Consider the following 20,762-nt stretch of genomic DNA (forward strand, 5'->3'; position numbering starts at 1 on the left):
CAGGGACCACTTGACCAGGGTTCACTCTCCAACATTAGTACCAAAAAGGTTGTGAATCAGTTTTTGGTCAACTTTAGATTTGGTTTGATTATCTGGGGTGCTGATTCAGAAATTTGCATTTGATAGACCACATCAGCTCTAGTTTCCGATACAGAACATATGCCATCCAGTAGTCTCCATCCGCTTGCCCACAGAAAACCATATTTAATAATCTAGAGTTGATGTGGTCCATCCAATGCAATTTTCTGAATCAGAACCCCAAGTAACCCCAGGAATAGGCCTAAAAATGAAGACACCAAGGTGCCCCTGCTTCCAGGTGCCACATGGAATGGTTCCGCTCAGGGGGAGCAAGGAGAAGCAGCAGTCAGGAGGTTTGTCACACCTTTCGTGGGTAGTCAGCCTCTCTCCTCCCAACATCCCCATTGCCTTGGCACTATAAGAGGGTTTCGTGAGACTACCTGTTCTCGTTGCAACAGTGTAGTAATGTTGAGACCATAGATCATATTTTAGTTCTTGGGGACCACTGGTAATCTGTGGACCACAGGTTGGGAACCACTGCTATAGGTGAAGAAATATTCCTAGAATAAAATCAGATAATGTTATGACAATCCTTGTGGCTCTTCCAAGAGACCCATTGTGTGTTCCCTGTGACTTTTCCAGGATATTGTAAAGGTATTGTCAATGTGTGACAATCCCCTGAGGTCCAGGGTGTAGGGAAAGCATAGGCAGGGAGAAGTTCATTGAAGGTTAGCTTAGAATTAAGAGAGAGTTCAATGTATGCTGTCTGTCCCAATATAGCTGTGGACTGTGGGGTTCATATTTTGGGGGTCCAATTTTCGATAAGAATTGATCCAGAGTTGCTCATCGCCTCTACTTTGTCATCCACTCCTTGCACAATCCTTTGCTCTTGATCAGAATCTATGCTTTTTGAGCTATTTCTTTTCCTTTTTTCATCACACTGCCTTGTTGCTTTGTTTTCCCTGGTAACATTTTTTTCACTTCTAGTTTTGCACTTGGTTCGTTTGTCAGGCAGCAGGCATTCAGGTAGTGTTGGCCGACAACAGAGACTGCTTAGCTACCTACTTGAAATACTTGGGTATCTTTTCTTTTCTCTGTTTACATCATCCCCATAGAGATTTAGAGAGACTTATGCGTCATATTGGGAGTAAAGATCAAAACTCTTACGAGTGGTTCAAACTCACTCTGGGCATAGGGACTTCAAAATTACAGACCAAAAACCCAAGACTAACTACCTCATCAGATGGGCTACTTGGCCTGTCATAAGCCTTTTGTTCTCCCCTTTCAGGATGGAGCCCATTTCACGTCCCATGCATACTTCTGATCGGCTCCATCCAGAAAGGGGAAACCAAATTGCCTATGCCGCTGCTCTAGCAATATGGGAGCCTTCCCAGGAATGAGGGGAAGCCGGTCGGTGATGCTTCCCCCCATTTGATGGGAGCAAAGGCAAACTTCATGTTGTGGGGCGATAGGTTCTCCATGCCCCCCACTTGGAGCCCATGAATTCTCCATGATGTATAGCGAATCCATGGGCCTTTGTGATGAGGTCTCAAGGGCTGATCCTCATGATGTCATTAAATATTTTACTGTACATTTCTGACTTACAAACTACTCATACCGTAGGTAGGAATGGAGGTGAGAAAACAGAAAGTGACATAAATCTTCTTGGAAAGTAGTTCACTCCTGAAAGAGTTATTTAGCTAGAGTTACACTCCAAATGTACCTGTTCCGGCTTACAAACAATGCAACTTATGAACTACAAAACCTATCTTGTTTGTAACTTGGGGACTGCCTGTACCAAGAATGTATAACTGTTTTCACTCTTAGGTTTGCTATAGAGGTGAAGAAAGGGGTGTTTAGGGCATTTCCAGTTGATTTATTCAAGTTAAACTCTATGCCTTTGCTAAATAAATAATTTGTGGGAGCCGTTTTTCTCTATGCATCTTTGATACTACGAGATCAATTTTAATTCTAGAAAAATGCAGAACCACTGGCAGAGGTCTCAGCACCTTCATTGTGAAAGTATCTTGCTTCTTAACTTCCAGCTGTTTTTTTTTTTTGCTACAACTCATCCACAGAGGGAAACGAAGAAATAGATTTGACCTTTTTTTAGAACAATAGCTGACTGTTTATGTTGTGGATAATCTACTCCAAAATGGGTTTATTGATCCAAGCAGAGTTACAAATAATCTCTTTGTTGGCGAGCTAACCGATAAGCTTTTATAACTTCTAACCACCCATTTCATAGACAACAAGAGAATAATGCCTTTTGCTTACCACACAAAAGCTATCTTTTATGATTATTATTTTGGAGAAATGTGATGTTTAAATAATTTTGCTCAATTAATTTTAACTTTAAAAACAAAGAAATCAACCGAGAGAATGACTGGCATGGCCCCTACAAAGAGGGGATTTTATTTCTTACCGTCATGGGTTTTATTATGTAAAGCTTTCCAACAGGAATAAATAGCTTTCTGTCAATATTTGTGATCCAAAGCTTCAGCTATAATCTGTTAAGATTAATTTTAGCAAAAACAGCTATGAAGTCAACAAATGTTAAATAAAGTTATCTTTGGCCTTTTAGGCTGCGATACTATACATGTTTACGTGGCCATCAGGCAATAGCCTCCAACATTTCACAGATGAACATCCAGACAATGTAGTTTCAGGAAGGGATCAAAATGACAAAAGTTGGTTATGAGGAAAAACATACAAATTAAGACAGATGCAGAGGTTTGTTTTAGCCTATTTGGAAGGACAAGATTCCTTCCCTCTCGTGTCTTCTTGTTGAGTGATTTCAGTAACTGCAAAACCGTGGGTTCGAAGGTCTGTCATGCTTAGCTAATTCAGAAGGCCAAATCAGACACAGATGGGTTTGAAGGCAAAAGCAGAGATATTTTTTCTCCTTGGCAATGCAGTATGCACTTCCAAAGACTGACGTTCCCCCAACTGTGAACACATGGATGTATGTATAGTACATTTGACACAAAGAAGAAGCAATACAGAACAATTGAAAATTGTCATACTGATTTCCTATTGATCCTGGAGGGTGCTTACTAGGATCCACAGCCTCATTGGAGAAGGTGCCACTGTTTCTGTATTTGAGTCAATCAGAACCTAGGCTAGAAATTTAATAAACTATCATTCATGGATCTGAATTCTTATGTCTGTTGTGAGTCTGGGTAGAATATGGGTTGATGGGTGGTTGATGGGTCCTGATGATCCAAAGCCAGCTTGACAAAGGAGGTGTTGGCCAATGGACAAAAGGTGTTAAGCCACAGTTACATACAATGGATGATTCACAGAGGTGGTCCAGATAGGTGCTATGGACGAGTCAATGTTCTAGATCACATTATGCCAGATAGATACATAAAGTTGGATTATGGTGATTTTCTCTAGGTGAGACAAGGACGAGGTGAATTCTGGAGAATTTCCAAGGAATTTCATAAAAGGTTACTTTTTAGGCTGATTAGAAATGACTATGTGTCTGGCTATATTTCCCAATGAAACTACATCTCACAATTCATATATTTTATATAATTCATATTTTGAGGGGTCTGGTTACTTGATAACATTCTGCCCTCTTCAAATGGAGTTTTTTGAGTACAGTGGACTCTTTGTATCTGATGCACTTTGATTCCAGGACACCCTATGGTTGGATACCAAAACCAGGGTTACTCAAGTCCCATACAATAGAATAGTAAAATGTTGTCCCTAATATAAAATAGCAAAATCAAGTGGGTTTTTGTTTTGGATTTTTAAAATATGGTGGAATCCATGGTTGCAGAATATAGAGAACAAACTGTATGATCAGGGCATATCTACACTGATCATTTAGATTGGTTTCAAACCATCTGGCACAGAGGAAGGTGGATTTTAGTGTGTGGATGTGTTGTTGAAGCCTTTCATGGCCTTCGACAACACAGTGAGTTTTCTAGGATATATGGCCATGTTCCAGAAACATTCTTTGATGTTGGTGAGTTGGACGATTAGACTAGTTAATTCTGAAACCAATATCTATCCACAACTTTTTCAGCTCTCCCCTCCAAAATGCATACATGCACATTAGTGAAACCACTTTTGATATTCACACACCATTCATTCTTTGGAGTCAATTTCACCATGCAATGTAGAGCATGCTAATGTGCATTATGGACTTTATTTCAGCCTGTCCCCCAATTCTGTGTATCTCGGTTTAAAGAGCCGAAAGTGCACTGCAGCATGCTTTGCAACATGTGTTTTATAGCTGCCACAATTTGAAGCTGCCCTCAAGTTGCATTAAATGGTATGTGCAGATGTGCCTTCAGTTTCCTGGACTTAGAAGCAACCTGAGAACAAAGGGTGAACATGAAAGAAAAAAGAGTGACACAGAATTCATGGGGACCATGCCTGCAAAATAAAGACAGTTGTGTGTGGGTGTGTGTTAATGTAAATCCCACTAAATTCATTGAATTTTACATCATTGTAGGCATGTGGAGGATTGTGAAATAGCATATACATGAGTAATACAAGTGAGAACTTAAAATCAGTTCAGCATATTTCTCCCACACCTTCTGAAATTGTAGTATTAGACATGATTTGTATTTTCGATTTATTCGGGGTATACTCTTTGTAAAGGAGCTCAGTCTTATTGGGATGTGATTATTAGGTTGGTTAATATTTTGTAAAGAATAATTCATTTCTGACCCTTGGGGTAAATTACCACAAATAACGGGTTTTTTTCTTAGTATAGGTACAAAATTTTAAAACACACATGTGGATGAGTTATTGAAAGAGGCTTTTGGTTTCGTACATGTCGGAATTTTAATCCTAACACTGTGATCCAGGCTTTCAGATTCTCTTTAGGAGAATTTTAAGGATTTTGTTGTTCTTGTTGTTGTTGCAAAATCTCTTAAATAAGTAAATGTCTCCCACATTGATTATATTGCCTTTCGATTTCCTGAGGGAAATGCTATCAACAATCTTGTCAGGCATACTGTTATCACTTACATCCATTATACTACTATCTTCTTCAAAGCAATTCTAATTTATGGCATCTTTCTCATATGGCTTACTTGGTAAAATTTCTTCAACCTATAATACTGTACTCCCTGCATTTGATGGAGCTAAATGGGAGTGAATTCTCACCTGGGATTAAATTCCAAAGAATTATTAACAAATAAATCTGTGTTTTGCATTGGATTATACATTTTTTTCAGGACCTTTTCTTCAAGACAACCTTTTCCAACCTAATACCAATGGCCAGATGCCTGGGAATGGTAGGAAGCAACACATGTAAAGGACACAAGGCTAGGGACAAGCTACTTTAGACCACCTTTGTTGACACCCATGTTCAATAGTGTTCCCAGTGTTTTCCCTTTATGGTAGAGTAGCATTTTAATATTTTCTCTGACTTGACCTTGTTGGACTAATTCTCATCTTTGCCCTATTGTTGCCATCATTTGGAGACTTTAGGAGGATTTTTAAAGGAAATATTTGTTTGAGCTGCAGCATAGTGTAGAAGAAGTGATCCACTGTTTTCCTATCTGTGGAGATGTGGCAGGGAGGAATCTTTATATCCCACCGCTGCCACCAATTTGTGGAGATGTGGGGCAGAGGAAAGCCTTTTTTAAATCCCACCGCTGCCACCAATTGTGGTGACTTCAGGCAGAGGGGAATTTATCTTCTTTATTCTTCTTATTTACTTCAGATGGTGTTGTAACTTAGTTTTGAATATATGTGACAGAGACTTGGATATGGAAGAACAAAAAAAAAGTTTATTTCAGGCACAGAGCTTAGTGGTTACATTAACTTCTTTAAAGGCACTTAGATAATGGTTTCAAAGTTATGAACTGATCACTTTGGATCTAACTGGGATTACTTCCCCTTACTACTTAGACTCTACAAATAAACCTAAACAAGTCACCTAACTTGCTTAATTCAACACTACTAGAGATCTGAGTTTCCCTGGTATCCCTAACCTGGAACCAGTGTCTTCCCTGTGACTAAAAATCACAGACTAAGATTTGAACTTCCCTGGTTTCCCTAAACCTGGAACCAGTCTATTTCCCGTGACTCTCAGATCACAGACTAAACTGTTTTTAAAACATTCCCTCCTTTTCCTTCAAACGGCGGTTGGCTCCGCCCTCGTTACTATGGTAACCTGCCTCAGAATACTGAGCTGGTTACCATCCCCCACGCACTGGTAACTAATACTTATCCTTTTAAACATAGTTAAACATGACTTTTAAAACGAAATTAAACATGACATCCATAAATCAAAAAATAAAAACACACTTCTTTACACTATCCATGATGAAAAATATAGTGACTCTCCTATGTGGGTTTCCATGCTGTATCTATCAATGTTTAAATACCCTGTTTCCCTCAAATAAGACCTATAATAATTTTTCAGCATTTCTGAGGATGCTTGAAATACAAGCCCTATTTCAAAAAATAAGCCCTAGATATAGTTCATTTAAACCAATGGTTCTCAACCTGGGCTCCCCAGATGTTTTTGGCCTTCAACTTCCAGAAATCCTAAGAGCTGGTAAACTGGCTGGGATCTCTGGGAGCTGTAGGCCAAAACCATCTGGGGACCCCTGGTTGAGAACCATTGATTTAAAAAGTCAATTTGAAAAAATAAGACTGCCTCTGAAAACAAGTTCTAATGCATCTTTGGAGCAAATGTTAATATAAGACCCTGTCTTATTTTGGGGAAAACAGGGTAAGTACATTTATTCCAATATCTCAAATTCTTTTTGCTCAGAAGTATAGGTGAACCGATTAATAACATTGCTATAGTTCTTATAGATAAATAACTACAACAAGTACTCTTCAATTGATGGGTTTTTAACAGCTTAATCCAGTTTAATTTATCCAAGTGTGAGCTTTTGAACCTAGGTGGTTGTAAATCTTAAATCTCCGTTGATCCCACCCTCTTTGGAAGCACTTTGACCTTGTGCTGAATGGAATAGTGCCAGCCAAATCTCAGTTGAAACAAAATCCACAAAGGAGTGGATAACTTCTTCAGAACAAGGGCCTGCACATTCTCCTATTAGATTTGGGAGGATTCAACCTCTCTTAATGTCCTCTCAACCCTATTTTTTAAATTATAATTTTTAAAAGGGAGCACTACACTGGACCACGTGGTCAAGAGACCACATTGGCAATTTTGCTTCCAATTCTGAAGATAGGAAACGCTTTCTAGTTCTAAAAGAGCTCCAAGGGAGAAGAAGATAGTGAGATCCATCCCACAATGTCTACATCACAAAAGATATTTGGAAAAAAGGATGGGTTGGAATGCATTGGATTTCTTGGGCAGGATTCAGTTTGCTCATGAGCTGGATTCTGCCTTATAATTCATGGAAACTGTGTGCAATGTACATGATCACAATAGTGAAATAGAGCAACGTAAAGCAGCTGCAGATAGTGAGATCCGGGCCATGGATAGCGAAACCTGAAGCACAAATATCAAGTCCCGTTTAAGCAGGTGTCCTGTACCGGCAACGGGCCGCCTGTAGATCTGTGCACCTGGCAAGACAAAGAAGCTAAATCCAATGTTTGCCAATCGAGAAATCTCGCCAGTTGAAGAAGAAGCCACCGAGGTATTTTATTCAAGTCAGCTGATTTGGATGCCAGCTCGCAGTAAGCCGCCGAGCTGGCATTGCAAAAACAAGCATTTTAGATATTCAAAACCTTTGTCTTTCCCATGGCTGCCCCAGCTGGAGCCACCTTCATGCTGACTGGAGGAGCTTTGTTGACGTCATAGCCAGCTGGGGAGGATTCCCTTGGAGAGGAGAGTCTGTGGTGCCCGACAACCAATCAGAGAATGTTCCCTGCTTCCGATGCAGATTTCTGCTCTCCAATGGCTATGGGGGAAAGGATGGTCCAGGAGACAAAGAAATATAAGGTGTTCTGAATGGGTTACTGTTGTCCCAGCAGAGAGACACAACAAAGAGGTTCCATGCCATCAGGTTCCATGCATTTTATGAAAGTTCATTTATATTGATGAGTGACCCATCAAAGCGGGTCGGCACCCATGGTGCCCATGTCCATTATAGTCCATACTGTATATTATTCAAAGAGATGAGATTAGCAAATCCAGTCCTGGGAAATGGGAAGTTTCATTGTGGGGCAAATCATCCTAGGATCAGGGATGAAAATGCCAGATGATAGGTGTCTTTTGTCATACCCAAGTAGCTGCACAAAGGTCAGGTGGTTCGGCATCAAAAACCTGTTGTCCTCTGTGCAGCTGGGTTTATGGGGCCAATAAAGATGGATTGGTACCAGAGATGATGAGTGCATACGTTCTTTGTGATGAAGACCAGGAAGCATTGGAGGGACTTTGAGGTCAAGATGTGCTGACAAAAGGTCACCAAGGTCTTGTTGGGTGGCTTCATACTCCAATGTATTATGAAATGTAAAATATGACATTGTATACACAGGAGGAGCCTGTGGATACCGAGAGGAACCATGAAAATGGATGCTTGGGTGTCCATGGGGGAGATTGGGGTGAAAGGGGTTACATTTGGAGTGAGGGAGAGGAGGAGGGAAGGAAGGAAGCACTACTGCAAGGGCCGTGAACGCTCCCTAAATTAGTTTTGATTATCACCCAGATGTTATCCTATATTGGACCTTTAATGCCTGGATGATTGTTTAACATTTTAACTATGTTGATTGTAACTATGACTTGTTTAAATTGTTTTTAAATTGTGTTGTCTGATGTCTAAATTGTTATTTTATGATTTTATGTGATTATATTGGGCTTTTTCCCCAGGTGAGCTGTCCCGAGTCCCCAGCTGGGGAGATGGAGGCGGCATACAAAAATAAATTTATTATTTATTATTATTCAGGTCGGCTTGGAGTTATAGCAACCTTATGAATGAAAGACCTCAAAGTCACCCTGTCCCCAATAGCTCTGCTCAGGTCTTACAGAGTCAGGAAAGCATTACAACATCATCATCTACTGGCAGAATCCCAGGCATATGTTTCCATGATGATTCTCAAAAACATTGTGTGTACAGAAAAAAGGAACAACACACAAAAAAGAACAAAACTACCCTCCACACACAGACACAGTCTAAGAATCCAGAACAAAAAATTAAACATGCTACAGGGATTTTTTGCAATATAGATTCTCCTCTGTTTTTATAATACTGTAGAGGGTTCTTCTTCTCAGTGCTATAGATTAAACTTGTAATAATGTCTTTTGTCATCTGAACTATAAATCTCATGCCACAGGCCTTCTGCTTTCTGCTGCTCATTGGGCTGATTCGGGAATTTTAGCCCAGCACACCCAAATAATGCACTAAAACTAAATATTCACGACATAGGTATAATCCTGAAAAGCAGTGATTTCATCAGTGTAGATATTAAATAATCCTTCTCTCAAAGCAGATCATAATTATTTCATAATTGATCATCTGACAATCAAACCTCTGTGGCAAGCTTCTCTGTACTTGAATTGTACTTGGATGACAGATATGGAAAACCACAACAGGGATTATACCTGGGGGCTTACTAGTTAGTTTTGCATAATTTGTCAGACTCCATTGGCATGATGTTAGGAAAGCTTAGGCCACATCTGTACGTGAGGTGCAGTGCAATAGAGTACAATATTGTGGCATTAACAGTATCTCTCCAGGCAGAGAGGAATAGTCCATTTTATGGGGAGAGTTGAAGGAGGAAAACTATTTTCCCTGTTTTTGCTGGTTTTATTCCCGCCTCCACTTCCCATGACATAAACAATGGTTGTTTCCATGACTGTGACTTGGTGGGGAGAATAACAGGAAAACAAGGTAAAAATGGTTTAACTCTTTCACCCCCCTCCCCCCGTAAAATAGATTATGCTTCTTTCTCTAGTGCCTCCTTATGGCTTCCACCTGGATAATGGAACAATACCAAAATGTTTTATTTTACTCTAAACATTTCCCCTTGCCCCAACAATGCATGAGGAGCAATTCCAGCAGAAATTCAGGCAGTAAACTGGAAATAAAACAAGTACTCTTTTCCTTCTTACAAAATGCTTTCCCCATGCCTAAAATAGCTTGTGTTATTGCTGTTTTTGTTGTGTGACTTCATGCTGTTTCTGCATCTACCATAATGTGCTCAAAATGTGTGACTTGTTCAAAGTCAACCAGTAGGTTTTCATGGACAAATAGGAAATCAAATCCTGGAGTTATAGTCCAATGCTCAATCCATGGGAACAAAATGTGATAAAATTGGAGACAATTTTTACACTTTTTAAAGGTGCTGAGGGCCTCTCCAGAATATCTTTGAGGGGCCACATGTGGCCCATGTACCCCACACTTTTCTCTCCCCTGATCCACAGACCCTTTCTTTTTCATGTTCTTTCTTTCTGAAAGATATGCAATTAGCCTTCCACATTCATGGGGTTAGGGGCATATAGACTTCAAACAAGTGAGAAACTTGTGGGGGAAGAGCAAGTCTTCCTTGTGGTTTCAGTGGGTGGATGGTTGTGGTAGTGCTGTGATGGGGAGAGCCAAGTAGCAGTAATCTCAGTCATGTGCTTCTTCATCAGTTTGCCTATGCGGTCAGTGGTTGATGTATGGTAAGAACACCTTTCCTCTGGGTGGATCTTTGTCTTGACTCTCATGGCTTGCTCTTGGCCTTGCAGCTCTTCTGATGTCTGTGGTGGAGTATCCATTGGCCTGTAGAGCCCAGTTTAGGTGGTTTAGTTCACCTTGGAGGAGGTGAGGTTCAACAAATGCTAATCTCAGTCATACTCCCCCTCCCTGAAGCCTATGAACACATCAGTTTCAGGAGAGGGTACCAACAACCTTGTCAGATGGGCCACCAGAATCACCATGCATCATGGCAAAAATGATGGTGCCCATTGTGGGGGGAGCACGGGGAACCTGTTGCCTCATGCCCCTCATAGCCCAACTCAACCGAAACCCCATCCCACGGGGTAAGCATTGGCCACCCGGCTTCCTCCTGTTGACTTTTATTCAACATGGGAAGCCTTTGTTGTCAAAGTATAGGTGAACCGGCACATGCCACCAAAAAGGACCTTATTTGATGAGGTTGTTGGTGACTGAGATTGCTGCAGCTCTGTCCCCTCTGAAGCTGGGGGAGAAACAACAGGGAGAGCAAGGCAGCAGCAATGAACATCACCAACCATTCCTCAAAGCCTATATACTGGGAGGTTTCCGGAGGCAGTTAGCAAGGGAGACTGCTGGTGCTTTGCCCAGTCCGGAGACTGTTGTGCACACATTCAAACAGATCATGAGAGGTGGTGGGCCCAGGCAAAGTGATCACTGGTGTTTTCCACTCTTGAAGTCCGAGGCTTCCATGGGAATGTGTATGTGGCAATTTCGAGCCTAAGGAGGGAGAGTAGCAAACCCTTAAATAATCAGATTTGCCAATACTAAATCTACAAATTTTAGAAGCTGACTATATTTTGCTGCTGATCTCCCCTGTCTTTTGCAGGTGATGATATCAAACAGCTTCAGAAGGATTAAGTATTCTTACCAGAGCTCGTTTTGAGCAGCTGGATACGATGGTCAAACATGGAAGGTTTAATCAAGTTCCATACAACGAACTATTTTGTATTTGTTGAGCATCAGAGCTGGAGGATATTGCACATGTACTGTTTGCCTGTGAATTGTATAAGAAAGAGAGAGACCAATGCCTCGGGCCATACATTATTCACAAAACCCACATATTAAAATTTCATTTTTGTTGGCCGGTCAGAATCCTAAAATAACACACAAAACAGCTCTTTTCCTATTCAAAGCAACAAAGCTGAGAATTGCATATTTGGAATCAATTGGGGTAAACTGTGGAGGTGATGCAGATATTTGACCTGAATGGGATCTTGTTAACAGCTTGTTTATTTTAACTTCTTTTGTATCGCAGGTTGTATGTTGTATGTATGTCTATGTGTTAAATGTTTTGATATGGCCGATGGGCTAATCAATAAAACGTGATTTGATTTGATTTGATTAAGTATTCCTTGCACAAGAAAACCCTATACAAGTCATGAGGTCATTAGAAGTCATTGGGCAACTTGAAGGTACACATACGCAGAGAGAGAGAGAGATAAAAGAGACAATTTATTTATTTATTTATTACAACATTTATATCCTGCCCTTCTCACCCGAGAGAGGACTCAGGGCGGCTTACAATAAATACACATATAAAAATTATACAATACACTATAAATCAGATTAAAAATTATTAACTTACATCAACATTCATAAAAACATTCTAAAAACAATGAGAACACATTTTAGATAAGTCCCTCTTTATGCAATTTTGCAGATTACTTCTGACTACTCTAGAACCCAGGCTTGCTGCTACACTGATTGCAACATCTTATTAATTTTAAAAAATCAAATAAACTCTATTACCTGTCACAAAAAGATAATAACATTAGGGTAATCCTTGGGATTAGTCAACCTGCCTGACCATACGAGGGAGGGAAATGAAGGAACTGCTTTCCTTAGGCTATTATGTCTGACTGAAAAAGACTTTTTGTGTTTCTGTGTGAGTCCTAGTACCTAAATCGTATTACAAATGGGGAAGGATCAAAATTATTAAATGGCCCTGAGGATCTCAGAAATGCTTTGAAATTGCAAGTTAAATATAGAGAATGAGCATGGGAATCTCACCCACCTTTTCAGGTTGTGTAAACAAGGTCACAAGAAGATTAAAGAGTTTTAAAAGCCATACAGTGAACTGGTGACTCAGAATCCACATTCAGTCTCCATCATTTCGGGGAAAGGGGACAACGGGGATGACAATAATGTTTCTAATAATGATGGCAAAACTGAAGTCTTTTGTAATTGCCTTTTTGTGTGTGCAAAGATTGCACAGTTCTTGTCTTTTTTGTCATCCTCTTATCTTGTAGGCACCAAAAGGAGTATAATGATTTCCCAACTGTGCAAGTAGGCTATTATCCTTCCACTGTAGAGAAATTAAGATATAAAACTAGTGGAATTAATATTACCCAAATACTCTAAAGCAGGGGTCCCCAAACTAAGGCCCGGGGGCCACATGTGGCCCATCGAAGCCATTTATTTGGCCCCCACCTCCTCCCTTGCCTGGTGCGAGTCTTCCAGAGCTTTGCTTGTTTATAATGGTATTTTAATTATTATTTAATAATTAATTAATTATCAAGGGGTGCTTTGCTAAAGCTTTTGGTGCACAAAGGCAGAAGGGGGCTGGACTAAGTGGCCCAAGGGGTCTCTTCCAATCTATTATTATTATTATTATTATTATTATTATTATTATTATTATTATTATTGACACAAAAACACAGTATAACACAGCAAACGAGATATATATGCTGGATTTCGTATCACAAATCACAAGTTCCCAAGCGTTTAGGGCTGTGTGATGCATTATTATTATCATTATTAACAACATTGAGGCTGGGTGGCCATCTGTCAGGGGTGCTTTGCTTGTGCTTTTGGTGCACAAAGGTAGAAGAGGGTTGGACTCAATGGCCTAAGGGGTATCTTCCAACCCTCTTTATTATTTTAATTATGATTATGATTAACATTGAGGCTGTATTTGTTCCCGTTTGGTTTTTTTTTTACTTCAAAATAAGAGATGTGCAGTGTACATAGGAATTTGTTTATAGGGTTTTTTTTTCAACTATAATCCAGCCCTACAACAGTCGGAGGGACCATGAATTGGCCCCCTGTTTAAAAAGTTTGGGGACCCCTGCTCTAAAGGTACCAGTTTCATGGCTGATCTTGGAAGCTAAGTAGAGTCAACCTAGTTTAGTATTTGGGTGGGAAACTGCCAATAAATTAAATGTGTTGCAGGCTATAATTCAGAAGAAATAACTGGCAAACTCACCTCTGAAGAATGTTTGTCTGAGGATCCTTCCACACAGCCATATAATCCAGAATATCAAGGTTATCTTAGTCCACACTGCCATATATTCCAGTTCAAAGGAGATAATGCGACGGGTGGAAGGAGCCTGAGAAAATCCTACGAAAGTAATGAGGTCACCACAAGTCGATAGACATATTGAAGGTCTAGGTCTCGGAGCATCATCCTAAAAAAAGATAGTTTTTTAAAAAAAATCACATAATGCAGACATTAAAAATAGAATTAAACTACAGTAGAGTCTCACTTATCCAAGCCTCACTTATCCAAGCCTCTGAATAATCCAAGCCATTTTTGTAGTCAATGTTTTCAATATATCATGATATTTTGGTGCTAAATTCGTAAATACAGTAATTAAAACATAACATTACTGCATATTGAACTACTTTTTCTGTCAAATTTGTTATATAACATGAAGTTTTGGTGCTTAATTTGTAAAATCATAACCTAATTTGATGTTTAATAGACTTTTCCTCCTTATTATCCAAGATATTCGCTTATCCAAGCTTCTGCCAGCCCGTTTAGCTTGGATAAGTGAGACTCTACTGTATTAGTAAAATTAAAAGTAGTCAAAAATATGACAATTTACAAGAAAAACAGCAAATGCAAACAAATACAGCACATTAGGAAAGGTCCTTTGTTTCACTGAGCAATTGACACGCAAAGACTAGTTGAAACTAAGAGCCCGTCCACACAGCCATATAACCCAGAATATCAAGGCAGAAAACCCCACAATATCTGCTCTGAACTGGGTTATCTGAGTCCACACTGCCATATAATCCAGCTCAATGTGGATTTTATACAGCTGTATGGAAGAGAGCAAAATGATCTTTACCTGCCTAAAGAATGATACCAAGGAGAGAACGGGTTAGGGGTGGATTTATTTTCTAATTTTCTTCTTAAAGGAAGAAAATAGTAATTTGAGCCTTTTCTTGTCTTTTCTTTTTTTTTTGCTGTGGAAACGCTTTCAAAGTCTGGACTGAAACTCAGAGTCATATTTTTATTGACATGAGATTTCCAAGCATCTGTTCCTCAATATGTGTTCGGATTTATAATAAGGAATTCAACGAAAAGTGACCCTTGTTTCTTCCAGATTTCTAGTTTCCCTTCTTTACTTTAAATTGTCCCTGTGTTTAAACACTATGCACGTAACATTTATCAAAACATATTTTCATAAACCAAGAGGCCTCATCCACACAAATCATTCATTCAATGCTCACAGTATATGCATTATAGATTAGAACCAGGCCTTCAAAAACCATTTGCGATGCCAAATGTGCCCCTTTGAGTAATGGGAAAACACAGCCACAACGTCATTATATCACAACACTGATTCCTTGGAGGAGCCCTATCTGTATGCTACCCCAGCAATCTACAGCTTAGTTTAAACCCCAGATAGCTTGAGTCACCGCATTAGAATAAGTGCATAAGAAGGTTCATGAGTTAGAGATTGTCTTGCAGATTTGCAGCCGTTCAAAAAAAACCATAGCAGTGTGGGGATTTCTATGTTTCCTTTGTTTTGCTCTCTGTGGGGTAAATAGTATGAGTAAGTGAAGAAGGAAGTCATTTGGAAAACAGGCTTCAGGCTTAATCTGCTCATCTAAAGGTACGTTGTTGTGTATACAGTCGGTTTTAGTATGTATATTTTTATTCTTTAAAAAATGCAAATAGTTTTTAGTATGATGCATATATTAGGGCCATTAAATGCCTCACCGGACACCCCCACTTTGGGGATATTTGAGCTGTATCTAAAGTAGTCCAAGGCCCAGAGTGAATCAGTCTAGTCCTATATGCTTGGATCTACTTAGAACAGTGATGGCGAACCTATGACACGCATGTCAGCACTGACACGTCTAGCCATTTTTGCTGACACGCGGTGGTCACCTCTTGGGTTGTTAAGTGTTTTCTGGCCAAATTTGGTGTCATTTCATCCAGTTGTTTGGGTTTTTTTTGTTTACTCCGTCCTACAAATGAACAGTACATTTATATATATATATATATACTAGCTGTGCCCGGCCACGCGTTGCTGTGGCTTTTTTTTAGATGGTTCCATGTCTTAGAGGGGGGGAATCCTTTGTTGGGAGGTGTTAGGTGGCCCTGATTGTTTCCTGGATGGAATTCCTTTGTTTTCAGAGTATTGCTCTTTATTTTGTGTTTTGAGATGAAAGAGTGATGAGTACCGAATAGGTTTGGACCTTCAAAGAGTGGGTGTTTCCCTGTTTGAGGGGGGAATCCTTTGTTGAGTGTAAGAACATAGAGACATGGATGAGGGGTTGTGTTGTCAATTTTCTAGGTTGGGGGGCCTTTAGTTTTGTTGTTTTGCCCGGTGGAGCGACACCATTATCCTTTTATATATATAGATGAATTATTATATTATCCTATTAATATATTTTATATCATTATATTATATTATAATTATATCATTCTATTATTATTCTATTATTATTGTAGTATAATATCATATTATTACTATTATATTATATTATTATATAATTCATTATTCATGACTATATTGAAACTAGAATAGAGAGAAATCAGTGTGGAAACTTTGTGAAGCTTAAAATGCAAGAATTACCATAGATTGTTGTACATGGAAATAATGGTAGTAAATAGCTTTTGATTTATTAAATACAGTTATATATTACAATTATACATTTTTGTTATTTAAACTATACATATTGCGAAATTATGGTTTTTTTCTCAAAGTGACACACCACCCAAGTCATGCTAGGTTTTTTGGCGAATTTTGACACACCAAGTGCAAAAGGTTGCCCATCACTGACTTAGGAAGATGTGTAGTTTTGCTCCCAGTTTGATCAATTTTTAAATCTCCTCTAAATGCTTCATAAACAAACAAAAATATCATAGAAGGAGGAAGCTGGGAAATGGAGTCTGTGAATCTGTAAATGAATGGATAACAGTTGCAGTTTGTAATACCAGTATGATCAAGTTTGGACTATCATTAATGTTTTATTAGAAAGGGGCCTTGAATGAATATATCAAAACACTTAAATGCTTTGCTCCATGCCAGTTGTAGTATACACAACCATGACTACGTGGAAAATGTTGTATGTCTCACTGGTAACTATGTGGTGGGATAACTGATTCCTAGGATAAGAGACCTCCGTTGTAAGCCTTGACTTCAAGGACTGACTCCTGTTCTCAGTGTTTCAGAATGAGATAAGGAAGAATAGGGAAGAGCAGTGTCTTAAAGAAAAGGGGGTTTTAGGACCTCATCGCATTGAGGTTGAAAACATCCTATGATGGGGCAAAAGCCCCATGTGATGAGGTCCTTGGTCCCTTTTGTTGCATGCATTGGAGCAGCTTCTCTGCTTTCCTTCTGGTTACTTTCTCCAATTCTCCTCCTATTTATTTGCAACCCACTTTTTTCTTGGATTGAGACCCGAAGAGGCTCATAACCTTAAACTTTACAACTTTAAAACCTACACAATATAAATATCAAAGAAAATTAAACATTGCAATGATTCAAACAATCCAATTAAAATCTCAGTAAAGCAAAGAACTTTTTTTTTTCGTGTCAGGAGCAACCGGAGTTGCTTCTGGAGTGAGAGAATTGGTCGTCTGCAAGGACGTTGCCCAAGGGACGCCCAGATGTTTTTGATGTTTTTACCATCCTTGTGGGAAGCTTCTCTCATGTCCCCGCATGGAGCTGGAGCTGATAGAGGGAGCTCATCCGCACTCTCCCCGGGTGGGATTCGAACCTGGCAGCCTTCAGGTCAGCAACCCAACCTTCAAGTCACAAGGCTTTTATCCCCTAGGCCAGGGGTCCCCAAACTAAGGCCCGGGGGCCGGATGCGGCCCATCGAAGCTATTTATCCGGCCCCCACGGCACAAGGGCAGAAGCGGGTTGGACTAAATGACCCAAGGGGTCTCTTCTTCTCTTACAACCCTTATTATTAACATTGAGGCTGGGTGGCCATCTGTCAGGGGTGGTTTGCTTGTGCTTTTGGTGCACAGAGGCAGAAGGGGGTTGGACTAAATGCCCAAGGGGTCTCTTCCAACCCTCTTTATTATTATTATTATTATTATTATTATTATTATTATTATTAACGTTGAGGCTGGGTGGCCATCTGTCAGGGGTGCTTTGCTTGTGCTTTTGGTGCACAGAGGCAGAAGAGGGTTGGACTAAATGGCCCAAGGAGTCTCTTCCAACCCTCTTTTTATTATTATTATTATTATTATTATTATTATTATTATTATTATTATTATCATTGAGGCTGGGTGGCCATCTGTCAGGGGTGCTTTGCTTGTGCTTTTGGTGCACAAAGGTAGAAGGGGGTTGGACTAAATGGCCCAAGGGGTCTCTTCCAACCCTCTTTTTATGATTATTATGATTATTATTATTATTATTATTATTATTATTATTATTAACATTGAGGCTGGGTGGCCATCTGTCAGGGGTGCTTTGCTTGTGCTTTTGGTGCACAGAGGCAGAAGAGGGTTGGACTAAATGGCCCAAGGAGTCTCTTCCAACCCTCTTTTTATTATTATTATTATTATTATTATTATTATTATTATTATCATTGAGGCTGGGTGGCCATCTGTCAGGGGTGCTTTGCTTGTGCCTTTGGTGCACAAAGGTAGAAGGGGGTTGGACTAAATGGCCCAAGGGGTCTCTTCCAACCCTCTTTATTATTTTTATTATTATTATTATTATTATTATTATTATTATTATTATTATTATTATTAACATTGAGGCTGGGTGGCCATCTGTCAGGGGTGCTTTGCTTGTGCTTTTGGTGCACAGAGGCAGAAGAGGGTTGGACTAAATGGCCCAAAGGGTCTCTTCCAACCCTCTTTGATATTATTATTGTTGTGGTTGTTATTATTATTAATTATTATTATTATTGCTTGGTGGCCAACTATAGTCCGGCCCTCCAACAGTCTGAAGGATCGTGAACTGGCCCCCCGTTTTAAAAGTTTGGGGACCCCTGCCCTAGGCCATCAGAGGCTTCTCACTCCAGAAGCAAATAACTAAAAATTGTTCAAAATAATTCAAACACATTCTTCATCTTAAAGTTTCTCAAATCTAACTAGAGAGCGCTCAGCAGAAGGAAATTCTGAAGCTATCTCAGCAGCTTCAAGAATTGTGGAATATAGTACTGTTAAGATTAGTACTACCTTGTTTTCCTATCCTAAATGAAGCCATAATACAGCCGGGTTGTTGTGAGGTTGTTGTTGTTTTTGTTGTTTTTTAGCTGAATGGCCATGTTCGAGCAGCATTTTCTCCTAATTTTTCTCTTGCATCGGTGGCTGGCATCTTCAGAGGTCCTGTTCTTTCTCCCACCCTGGACATCCCACAGGTATATATACACTTCACTTGCCTCACTGCCAACAGAACCTCTAAAGATGCCAGCCACAGATGCAGGAGAAACGTTAGGAGAGAATGCTGTTGGAACATGGCTACATAGCCCGAAAACCTCACAGCAACTCAATAATTCAATCCACGAAAGCCTTTGACAATACATAATGCAGCTTCCTTTCTCAGTCTGAGCTGCACATGGATGCTGTCTTAATTAGCTTTTAGTCTGGTAATAACTTTTCCTCTTCAGCTTAGCTTAGGAACTTAATTCTGTTCATAAATCCAGATTTCACTTCTCAGTTTCTTTCTCGTTCTCTTTTTTCTTTGCCACAACACTGCACACACCAATAGTCCAACCTGGTATGAGGCTTCTTCACAGGTTCACAAGTCTCCAGGGTCAATTATGGAAGTCATTTATCTGTGTGACTTTATGATAGAAAACATTCCAAGGAAAATTGGCATTTTCGACTATGTGCTTCACTTTACTGTATCCCCACTTGTCCTTGTGACCTTTATTGCTATGAAGATAGGTACTGGGGCTGGGCTGTGGTGCAGGCTGGTGAGCAACCTGCTGCAATAAATCACTCTGACCATGAGGTCATGAGTTCGAGGCCAGCCCGTGGCAGGGTGAGCACCCGTCAATTAAAGATAAAAAATAGCCCCTGCTCATTGCTGACCTAGCAACCCGAAAGATAGTTGCATCTATCAAGTCGGAAATAAGGTACCACTTATAAAAAAGTGGGGAGGCAAGTTTAACTAATTTACGACATTGGAATGAGGAAGTGCCGTCAGAGTGGATGATGAAGCAGGTGCTCCCCCCTGTGGCCAGAATCGAACATCCCCTCAGGAGAAGGTTAAATTGCCTCTGCGTTTGTCTGTCTCTGTCTCGGTTTGATGTGTTTATGGGCACTGAATGTTTGCCCTATATGTATATAATGTGATCCGCCCTGAGTCCCCTTCCGGGTGAGAAGGACAGAATATAGGGGGCGTGGCTTAGAGGGGTGGGCGTGGCTCCTGCTTCAGAGGGCGGGACTGAGGCTCTCCTAGTCCAAGATGCAGGCATGGGAGGAGGAGGTGGGCGGGGCCACAAATGGGCGGTCAGGACTGGGATGGGCAGAGTTACAAGCTCTGAGGCAGGGCTGAGCTTCTATCCCTATCCTGTGGCATCTGCCAGGACACAGGGGGCAGGGCTAGAGGAGGGGTCAGGGCCTCTTCCCAAGTCCCTGACAGGGCTGAACCTCAATACCCTACCCCTGTGTTCTAACAAGCGCCTCAGGGGAGGTATACAGAGGCTCAGCCCTGTCTCTCGCTCTTGGGAAGAGGCCCACCCCGCCTAGCCCCACCCTTTAGTCCTAAAAGGCCTCTCAGGAGAGGTATAGAGGCTCAGCCCTGTCCCAGGCTCTTGGAAGGAGGCCCCGCCCCCTTCCCTAGCTTCGCCCTCTGTGTCCCAACAAGTGCCTCAGATACTTTGGGAATCACTGATCTAGATCCTGAACAAATTCAAGTTCTACATCTGATTCGCAAGTTGTTACGCTTTGGACAACAAATCTATCAAATGGTATACCTGTTGTTCCTC

The 20,762-nt window shown here is 40.4% G+C and overlaps 1 protein-coding gene and 1 long non-coding RNA gene across 4 annotated transcripts in view; both read left to right on the forward strand.

The window, feature by feature from the left end:
- Positions 1-20,762, forward strand: part of gprin2 (G protein regulated inducer of neurite outgrowth 2) — a 96,899-nt gene that overhangs the window by 58,691 nt on the left and 17,446 nt on the right. The window contains exon 1 of one of the 3 annotated variants that reach the window (XM_003223260.4): positions 14,907-15,469. The exons of the other annotated variants lie outside the window; for them this stretch is intronic. The gene's annotated coding sequence lies outside the window, so the exon portion shown is untranslated. Of the gene's footprint in view, positions 1-14,906; positions 15,470-20,762 lie in introns of those variants that run through there. 3 annotated transcript variants of the gene reach the window in all.
- Positions 6,536-9,118, forward strand: LOC134297657 (uncharacterized). The gene is made up of 2 exons (XR_010004478.1): positions 6,536-7,973; positions 8,853-9,118. It is a non-coding gene; the product is annotated as an uncharacterized LOC134297657 (long non-coding RNA).

Source organism: Anolis carolinensis, chromosome 3 (assembly GCF_035594765.1).
Source record: "Anolis carolinensis isolate JA03-04 chromosome 3, rAnoCar3.1.pri, whole genome shotgun sequence".
Classification (NCBI taxonomy): Eukaryota; Metazoa; Chordata; class Lepidosauria; order Squamata; family Dactyloidae; genus Anolis; species Anolis carolinensis.